We start from the raw sequence: 10,843 nt of genomic DNA on the forward strand, positions 1-10,843 counted from the left end.
TCTACCAGCAATGTATGAGGGTTTCAATTTTTCTTTATCTTCCACAATGCTTGTCATTTTCATTTTTTATAGTCCTCCTAGTGGGTGTGAAGTGGTACTTCACTGTGGTTATAATTTGCATTTCCCTAATGATCTATGATGTCAGACATCTCTCTATGCGCTTGATGGCTATTTGTGTATTTTCTTCAGAAAACTGTCTACTCAAGGTCTTTGCCCATTTTCAACTGCATTATTTGTCTTTCTGTTGTTGAGTTGTAAGATTCCATTATATAGTATGGATGTTAGACTCTTACCAGATACATTATTTGCAAATATTTTTACACCATTCTGTGGGTTGTCTTTTCCACTTTCTTAATAATGTCCTATATGCACAAAATTTTAATTTTTTATGAAGTCAAATTCAACTACTTTTTCTTTTGGTGCTTCATACTTTTTTGTCATATTTGAGAATTCATAGCCATATCCTAGATTATGAGGACTTGTTCCTATGTTTTCTTCTAAGAGTTTTATGGTAATAGCTCTTATAGTTGGTTGCTGATCCATTTTGACTTAAAATTTGTGTATGGTATACAATAGGAGTTCAACTTCATTTTTTCTGCAAATGGATATCCAATTGTCCTGGTGCAATTTGTTGAAAAGACTGTTCTTTCCTGCATTGAATGGTCTTGGTTATAGATGTACAGATTTGTTTCTGGATTCTCAATTCTGCTCTATTATATGTATATGAATATCCTTTTGCCAGTCCTACACTGCTTTGATTACTGTATATTTGTAGTAAGTTTTGAAATTGGAAAGTGAGAGTCTCCAGTTTTCTCCTTTTTTAAAGATTGTTTTAGCTATTCAGGGTTCCTTGCAATTTCATATTTTTTGAGGATCAGCTTTTCCATTTTTTCAAAAAAAAGGTCATTGGGATTTTGATAGGAGTTGAATAGAATTTGTAAATTCTTTGGGCATAATTGCCATTTAACAATAGTGTTTTTAAATCCATGAACATGCTTTTTGTTCATTTAAGTCTTCTTTAATTTCTTTGACCATGATTTTGTAAATTTTAGTGTACAAGTCTTGTATCTCCTTGATTAAATTTATTCCTAGATATTTTATTCTTTTGAATGCCATTGCAAATGGAATTATTTCCTTCATCTCATTTTCAGGTTTTTCATTGCTGTTGTGTTGAAACACAATTGTTTTGAATATGTTCATCTTGTACCTTGCAACTTTACCAAATTCTTTATTAGCTCTAATATTTTGTGAATTCTTTAGGATTTATATATATATATAATATATACAAACATATTATATATATTATATATATATAATATATATATATATATGAGCATGTTATCTCTGAATAGAGAAAATTTAACCTTTTTCTTTCCAATTTGAATGTCTTTTATTTTTCCTTTCTAATTACTGTGGCTGAAACTCTTAGTACAATGTTGAATATCTGTGGTGAAAGTGGATATCCATATCTTATTTCTGATCTTAGGAGGAAAGTCTTAAGTCCTTACACCATTAAGCAGGATATTAGCCATGGACTCTTCATAAGTACCATTAATCATGTTGAAGATGTTCTTTCTTCTTCCTTGTTTTCTCAAATGGTTTTAATCATTAAATGTTGCTGTTAAAGCATTTGTAAAAAACTTTTTCTGTGTCAATTGAGACGATCATTTCCTTTTCCTTCACTCTATTAACATGATACATTACATTGGTTGATTTTCTTATGCTAAATGACCGCTATTTTTCTGGGATAAATCCCACTTGTTCATAGTATAAAATTCTCTTAATATGCTATTGGATTAAATTTGCTTGTATTTTGTTGGGGATTTTGCAACTATATTTATTAGCTTTTGTTGTTTTGTTTTTGGTTTTGGTTTTGTTTGTTTCTTACAAAGTCTGTCTGTGTTTGCTATCAGGATAATGCTGAAGTCATAGAATGAATAAGAAGTGTTCCTCATTTAGTTTTTGGAAATGTTTGGAAAAGATTGGTTTTAATTTTCCTTTAAGCATTTGGCAGAATTCATGTAGACATGTAGTGGATATGTAGACATCTAGTCCTGGACTTTTTGTTGTTGTTGTTGGAGTGTTTTTATTACAAATGACAAACTTGTCAAGAAATTTTATTTCTTCTTGAATCAGTTTTGGTAATTTGATTACTAGTGGAAATTTGCCAATTTTCACCAAGCCATGTAATTTGTTGCTGTACAATTGTTCATAGTATTTTTAATATATTTTTTATTTCTATAGCATTGGCAGTAATTTTCTCACTTTCATTACTGGTTTTATTTATTTGTGTCTGCTCTCTCTCTCTTTTTTTTTTTGTCAATCAAACAATCAAAATAAGTATGTGAGGTTTGTTGATCTTCCAAGAAACTAGTTTTTGGTTTTGTTGATTCTGTCATTGTTTTTCTACTCTCTTTCATTTATTTCCATTCTACAACTTCCTTCATTGTGCTACTTTTGTGTTTAGTTTTCTCTTCTTTTCCTAGTTCTTTAAAGTATAAGGATGGATTATTGATTTGAGATTTCATTGAAAAAAAACAGATATTTTTTGCTATAAATTTTCCTCTAGCCCAGCTTTCACCACAGTTGATAGTTTTGGTATAATGTGCATTTATTTTTGTTCATTTATAAGTATTTTATAATCTCCCTTCTTATTTATTTTTTTGACTTATTGGTAGATAAATTGGAGTTACCACATATTCCTATTGGGAATATGAAATGGTGCAGACTCTAGAAAAATTGTTGGTAGTTAGATGCCTCAAATTAGATGTATTCAATAAGTTAAATATACAGAATTAAAATATAACCCAGTGATTTCACTCCTGGGTATATATTTTGTAAAAGATTGAAAATAAATGTGAAAGAAAAACCTGTACAGAGAGGTCCATAGCAGCACTATTCATGGTAGTCAGAGTTGGAAACAACCGAAATGATTATCAAGCGATAAACCTATAAAGAAAATGTAGTATATTCATACAATGATGGATTATTTATCCATAAAAAGGAAGATAGTACTATAGTATTCATAATTTTCCAGAGGATTAGATTAGATAGATAGATAGATAGAGACAGAGAATTTTTAAGGGAATTTGCTCACAGAATTACACAAGATGGAAAACCCAAAATCTGCAGGTAGGTTGGCAAATTTGGAGACCCAGGGTGAAGATGAAACAGTTATGGAAACGGATGGTGGTGATGATTGCCAACAATGTGAATGTCTTTAATGCCACACAGTTAATTTTGCTACTTGCGTCTGAAGACAGTCTGCTGTCAGATTCTCCTCTTTCTTAGGATAGGTCAGTCACTTCCTTAAGACCTTCAACAGGTTGAATGAGGCCCACCCACATTATGAGAGCAATCTGCTTAGGCAAAATATACTGATTTAAATGTTTATCTCATTTAAATAACATCTCAGCAACAGATATCTGGGTTGACCCAAGTTGACCCAAAATTTACCATCACAAGTACTGATATATGCTATAACATAGATGAATCTTAAAAATATTACGATAAATAAAAGAAAGCAGATACAAAAGTCACATATTGTGTGAGTCCATTTTTATGAATGCCAAGAGTAGGCAAATTCAAAAGATAGAGAGCAGATTAGCGTTTATCAGTGGAATAGGGAGTTGATGTCAATGGGCACAGAATTTCCTTTTAAGGCAATAAAATATTCTAGAAATAAATAGCAGTAACAATTGCACAATATTGTGAGTGTACTAAATACCACTGAATTATTTTACAGTTTAAACTTCTCAAAAGTTTAAAATATCTCAAAATGAGATACCACTTCACAACCATTAGGATGACTGTTATAAAGTAACAAACAAACAAACAAAAAACAGAAAATAAGGTATGTTGGTAAGGATGTGGAATCTCTGTGCATTGCTAGTGGGAAATTAAATAGTATAGCCATTGTGCAAAATAGTATGGTAATTCCTCAAAATATTAAACCTAGAATTATCATATCATCGAGCAATTTAAATTCTGCATATATATCGCCCCCCCCAAAAAAGAAAGAACTCAAACCAGTATTTGTACACCCATTTTCATAGAAGTATTATTTATAATAGCAAAAAGAGGAGGCAACACAAGTGTGCATTGATGGAGGAATGGGTAAAAAAAAAAAGTCTGATATATATACATATAATTCATGGAGAAATTCATGGAGACATAAAGTAAAATGGTGGTTGCCAAGAGTTAGGGCAAGGGAGAAATGGAGAGTAAATGTTTCATGGTACAGAGTTTGACTACTCTAGGTATTTAATATAAGTGGAATGGCACAGTATTTATTCTTTATGACTGGCTTATTTTATTTAGCATAATATTGTCAAGGTTTACCCATGGTGTTGGCTATTCAATGAGGTGAATGTACTTGATACCACAAAATTGTACACTTAAAAATAGTTATAATGGAAAATGTTATCTTATGTGTATTTTATCACAGTTGGATGTTTTTAGAATGGTGAATTTTTTATTATGTGCATTTCAGTCCTTCTGCCCCCCAAAATATGATACAGCAGGATATTGTTGAACAATGTTTACGTGTGAGAAGTGACAGAACACCGATAAATAAGCACCATACTGAAGTTTAAATGACTTAGTGTCTAAACTTTGACTCTGTTGACACAAGTCAAGCACAATCTCACAGACTCAGCAGTATCCTTTGTAAAATACTGATATTATCTGTGTGTGTATCCTAGATTTGGCACATGGAGACACTCATAATAAAAATGGTGGTAGTGTCATTGTGTCAATTCATTTGAATCTTACAGTATATCATATGACTCTATGATGACACATCCCGTAGGAGTTAATAGATTTATTAAGGAAACATTTTCTGACTGCTTATTCTCTACCACACACATGATGGGTAGAGTCTAGCTTGGGGAAAATAGATATGAAAAAATAAATGACTAGACTGTTGGAATGAGCAAATGTAATATCATCAAGGTAAAATACAAGGAATTATCATTTTCTTCAGGCACCAGAATTTCAGAGAAGGATGATATTGATGTGGATGGAGGCTATCAGATATGCCTTCAAGGAGGAGGCCGAACCCAAACTGTGCCTGGCAAGACATGGAGGAAGCAAATTAGGTTGTGAGAAAGCTAGTAATGCTCAATAGTCTGGGGTTGGAAATGGGTCATGCTGTACCACAAAAGGGTAGGAGCCTAGTGGTGGTGAGTCTTGGGTACCCATAAATGGAGGAAAATGGGTAAAAGAATGATTGGCTCAAGCTGTGAAGAACCTTGAGGGTGACAATGAGACATTCTTTAGGCAGTACAGAATGATGGAGAATTCTTCAGCAGAAGAGAGACCTTAGGAAACCAAACTAGAAGATCAATATTAAATGCTTCATGATCCAAAGCACTAGACTGTTTATATTTGATCCCCACTCTACCTCCTACTACCCTTGTAAACTTGGGCAAATTACTTAAACTCTATGTGCCTCTCTATATTGATATGTAAAATGAAACTAATAAAAACACCTGTCTGAAAAGGCTGTTGTGGAGGCTAATTGAGATCATTCATGTAAAGCTCTTAGTCCTGTAAATGGTAAGTGTTCAATAAATGTTAGCTGTTGTTATTGTATATAGGGAAAACTAGAAAGAGGATTTTTTTAATATGAAATTTATTGCCAAATTGGTTTCCATACAACACCCAGTGCTCATCCCAAAAGGTGCCCTCCTTAATACCCATCACCCACCCTCCTCTCCTTCCCACATCCCATCAACCCTCAGTTTGTCCTCAGTTTTTAAGAGTCTCTTATGCTTTGGTTCTTTCCCTCTTTAAATTTTTCTTCCTTCCCCTCCCCTATGGTTTCTCAGGATCTACATAAGAGTGAAAACATATTGCATTTGTCTTTCTCTGTATGACTTATTTCACTGAGAATAACACTCTCTAGTTCCATCCATGTTGCTACAAAAGGCCATATTTCATTCTTTCTCATTGCCACGTAGTATTCCATTGTGCATATAAACCACAATTTCTTTATCCATTCATCAGTTGATGGACATTTAGGTTCTTTCCATCATTTGGCTATTGTTGAAAGTGCTGCTATAAACATTGGGGTACAAGTGCCCCTATGTATCAGCACTCCTGTATCCCTTGGATAAATTCCTAGCAGTGCTATTGCTGGGTCATAGGGTAGATCTATTTTTGAGGAAAATTTTAAAGCAAAGAAACCAACTAAGACATTATTTCCAAGTTCCATTAGAAGAGATCTGAACTTTGATTTGGGATAGTGGAAAAGACAAAGAACAGAAGGAAGACTTCAGAGTTTTCAGCATAAAGGGGCTCAGGACATCATTCCTTCATTTTCTTTTATTTTCCCCATTTTTCTATTTTATTGACCATATCTCTAGGGAATTACGCATATTCTTCTCCATTCTTTGTGTCTTCAAATAAAGCGTATTTATATGTTTGACAAAGCAGAATATCCAGTGAGTAGAGCATGGTAATGGCTGAGTTTTCATTATTGCTTTACTTGTACAACCTTGGTGAGCTAAAGTACCTTCTTAAAGGTCAGGCTTGGCTTTTTCATCTATAAACGTACAGGGTTGGCTTATCTAGCATTTCCATGTTGCTCTTAGGGGATGCTAATGGGGCTGCCACACAAGTGGCCATTGTTCAAATAAGTTTACAAAATATTTGATATTTTCTTCCTAGAGGTTTAAAAAGGACAATGGAATTGCTAAAAACCCTAGAAATTTATGCAATAAAAATGCCTGTGGAATTGTAGTCATCTTAACATCTCTTGACTTACTTGAGTATGGAGCATACAATCATCCCACAGAGCCATACAACAAGGAGCCACAAACTAGGAAACTCTGGATTAGGATTCCTCATGGGCTTCCCAACCCAAGTAAGCCTCTATCTATAATTGCAATCCAATATGGTTGCAAACAGGCTGCTAGTGCTACAGTGATAGAGAAAGTATTTAATGTTAGAGCTTCTCTCCTTCCTCTTTTACCCCTGCATAATGCCTTTACAAGTGAGGAACAGAGCATACTTAATACTTTCAGAATTAAAATGCAAAAAGTGGCCCTGGAGGCAATGCTTAATTGGAGATTTTTGAAAGGGGCGGGGGGGGGAGTCCTTCCTTGCAAATGTCAAATGCATCCTACAGATATTTTCCCACCATGGAGGTTGTTTTGGACAGTTTCAAAATCTATAAGTCAGGGTGAAAGGGGATCTCTCTAATTTCTTTTCATCTTCTCAGGTAATAGCACTCCTGAATGAGTTACTCAACTGCCTCTTCTTCCAGACTATTAACCTATGAACACTCCTGCAGAGTTCCTCTTTCATCTCAGGGAAGGAATTTTGGATGGACCAGGCACGAGGCAAATAGTGCCTCTCTCCGCTAAAGAGCTGCCACTGATATTACTTCTCCTCACCTTTGTCTAAGGGCTTATTTCTTTTTTTTTTTAAATTTTTTTTCAACGTTTATTTATTTTTGGGACAGAGAGAGACAGAGCATGAACGGGGGAGGGGCAGAGAGAGAGGGAGACACAGAATCGGAAACAGGTTCTAGGCTCTGAGCCATCAGCCCAGAGCCTGACTCGGGGCTCGAACTCACAGACTGCAAGATCGTGACCTGGCTGAAGTCGGACGCTTAACCGACTGCGCCACCCAGGCGCCCCAGGGCTTATTTCTTAAAATGAGAAATAGGCATTGAGAGAAGATCTCTCTGAGAAGGTGATGGAAAGGCCCTCATTCAATCTGGAGGGGGACAAAAGAAGACGTGTGATAAAATAACCGACGATAAGGGCCAAGAGAGGTTAGACAAGGAAAGGCTGCTTGTTCTCATTAGGAAATTGAAATGGACTTGTGAAGACTGGTTTTGAGTGAAGATGTATGTTTTGAGATTAAATATTAAAAGAAAATGAAAAGGAGAACCCAATAAACAGTAATACAATGACCTGATGGATAGATGGATGGATGGATGGATGGGTCTAGAGAGTGGATGGATGGAGGAAAAATGGAGACCTCATCTGAAACCTGATGGACAACTGACTATATTCAGAGGTGACAAAGAAAAAATTTAGGTTAAGAGTAAAGTTGTTAGAAGTGTCCCTCTCAACAATGGGGCCTTTAAGCTAATCTGCCATGTCAATCACAGACACTTCAATAATTATGATACTGATAACATAATGATAAAATGTATGATTTTTGTTTATGGCACATATGTCATCTCATATATTATCTTCTTATTTTTTTCTCTTATGGATTCTGTGAGCTAAGTATCACCTCTCACATTTTATATATAAGGAAACTGGGGTTAAGATCCCCTATTCATTTAAATTGATACCAACAATTTTAAGGCATACTTTTACGCATGAGTAAGAAGCAAAAAAGTCAGGGTTATTATAGTAGTAAGATAGATCCCAAATTTAAAAATGTTAAAAAGAGGAGGATAGAATGTGCCAAATGAATGAAATACTGCCGCTTGGGTAATGTGACTACAGCACTCAGCAGGTGTGAGAGAGGTGTGGATTTTGAAGCTGGGTGTGCTTGACTCTAAAATACCCTTGCACTTGCAGCAGCCATCTGAGCTGCTGCTTGGCCCCACCTTCCCTGACCAGGTGTCCTCTCCGAGGCTTGACACCTTTCTGGCTCACAGTCCTACTCTTGCCTTTGCACATGGCCTTTGACACCTCCTCCAGCTTTTGTATGTAGTATCTTTTCCTTCAAACTGCCTCAGAACCAAACCCCATGGCTGGACAACACCTTGGGCATGATTAAAACGAAACGTACTAGCCAGGTCCCCTGAGACATGGATGAAAAAGTAAAGAGTTTACTGGAAAGTTAGCATTAGATATGAAAAGTACTAAATATTCTCTCATACTTAATTCTTTGTAGGTCTTAAATGCAAAAGCCAGAGCATTTAAGCTGCATATAAACAGATTGAGTTTGGACTACCCACGCCTACATTTAACTGGTCCTGTCAGTTAAAAATCCCATCTGTGGGTGGGACAGAGAAATAGTTTACATAAGACCTCATGTGGATGCTCATGACTCTTGCAACAGTTTAGGAGTCTAGCTCAAACACAAACATTTTCCTTAACAATTATAGATAATTCAGTTATCAATATGTTTAGAAAAATAGCTTAAATCTCTTAGTGTTTTCAGGCATCTGAAAATTCTTGGAAATGATTATTTTGGCAAGTTCAGAATTACCAGTAGGAACTCTAAGATTTGGGACAAACCCATGTTTTCTTCTTTATGTTCTGCACAATTCTATAAACCTTCTTCTTCCTTCCTCATGGACTGAAGAATCTGAATTAATTGCTCAGATATCCAAATCTCCTTCTACCAACTCTAGGGAAATACGGTGAAGTAGTGGAAAGTTGGAAAGAAATTTAACAGACCCTTCCACTAACTGCCTTTGCCATTGGGAACATAGAAAGGAGACTGTTCAAACCTCAGGGTTACCACCTATAAAATCAGACTAGTAATTCTTGCCTGGGAGACATCTGACATGTGACCAGCAATTGCCACTTACTGGGATTTCATTTCTTCCTTGGGACTTGAACAAAAAATTCTAGTCATGGTTGCTCCAGATTTGTAGGAGGCTAGATTTGCATCTCTTCATTGCAAAATAATTTAGGAATTTGTCATCCCATAGGAAAACAATTTTGGAGTTGTTAAAGTCTGTTACTTGTGGAAATCACTTGAATACAGTATAATGAGATCCAGTCAGTCTTTTTCTTGGAAATATTTGAACTAAGATGTGATTTCTTTCCTATCTCAAGCCACCGCCCTACCTTTGTGCTCTCTCTTTAGTCAAGGGTTGAAGGGAGTTTCTCATACTCTTATCTACAACCTCAACACTCTTGCTGCATGCTTTTGCAATCTAGTTCTTACCTTTGCTATACCTGTGAAGCAGCACCCCATTGTGTCATGAGGGATCTCCTGATTCCCACATCCCATTCTCCCTAATAGACACTGGATCCCTCTCTCTGATGGACTGAAGTTTTGGGGCTCCAGAGTGAAACAAGTTTACACAGAGATCTTTGACAGAATTTTAGGAGAAACTATCTTCACTATGCTATGGAGTTGATCAACGTTTTCTTACTCCAATATTTAAGTGTCTCCTATATGCTAGGAAATCTATTAAGCATATAGCATTCATTACATTAAAAAAATGTTTATTTTTGACAGAGAGAGAAAGTGAGAGAGATACAGTGTGTGAGTGGGGGAGGGGCAGAGAGAGGGAGACTCAGAATCTGAAGCAGGCTCCAGGCTCTGGACTGTCAGCACAGAGCCTGACGTGGGGCTTGAACCAACAAACCACGAAATCACGACCTGAACCAAAATCAAAAGTCGATCTAAGCCACCCAGGCACCCTGTGTTCATTATCTACATTAATTCTATTAGTTCTTCACAACCTTGTTATTGTAGTGGAGACAATATCTCTAGGATATGAGGAAGGTGAACTTTCAGCCTTTGTCCTTTGTTCTGAGAGGCTCTTCCCACCTCTAATTTGGGAGGAAATGGAGATGCTATGCATTTCTGACTCTAACTACCCATGGTGAGACCAGACTTCATAGGTTAAAGGCTCAGTTCTCCTTAAGACTCCTCTCACTGCAGACACTATCCTCAAACTCACATTTCTGACCAAATAGCTAGAAATGTGAGGTTGCTACCTCTCCTCATGTTTGATAATATGCTAGAACAATTCACATAGCTCAGGAAAATAGTCTACTTAAAGTTACAGTTTTATTGCAATAAGAGTTATAAACTTGTACCAGCAAAAAGGAGAGGTGCACAATGTGAGGTTTGAGAGGATCACAAAAACAAAGCTTCTGTGCCCTCTGGGTGTGTCACCCTCCTAACA

Source organism: Prionailurus viverrinus, chromosome C1 (assembly GCF_022837055.1).
Source record: "Prionailurus viverrinus isolate Anna chromosome C1, UM_Priviv_1.0, whole genome shotgun sequence".
NCBI lineage: Eukaryota > Metazoa > Chordata > Mammalia > Carnivora > Felidae > Prionailurus > Prionailurus viverrinus.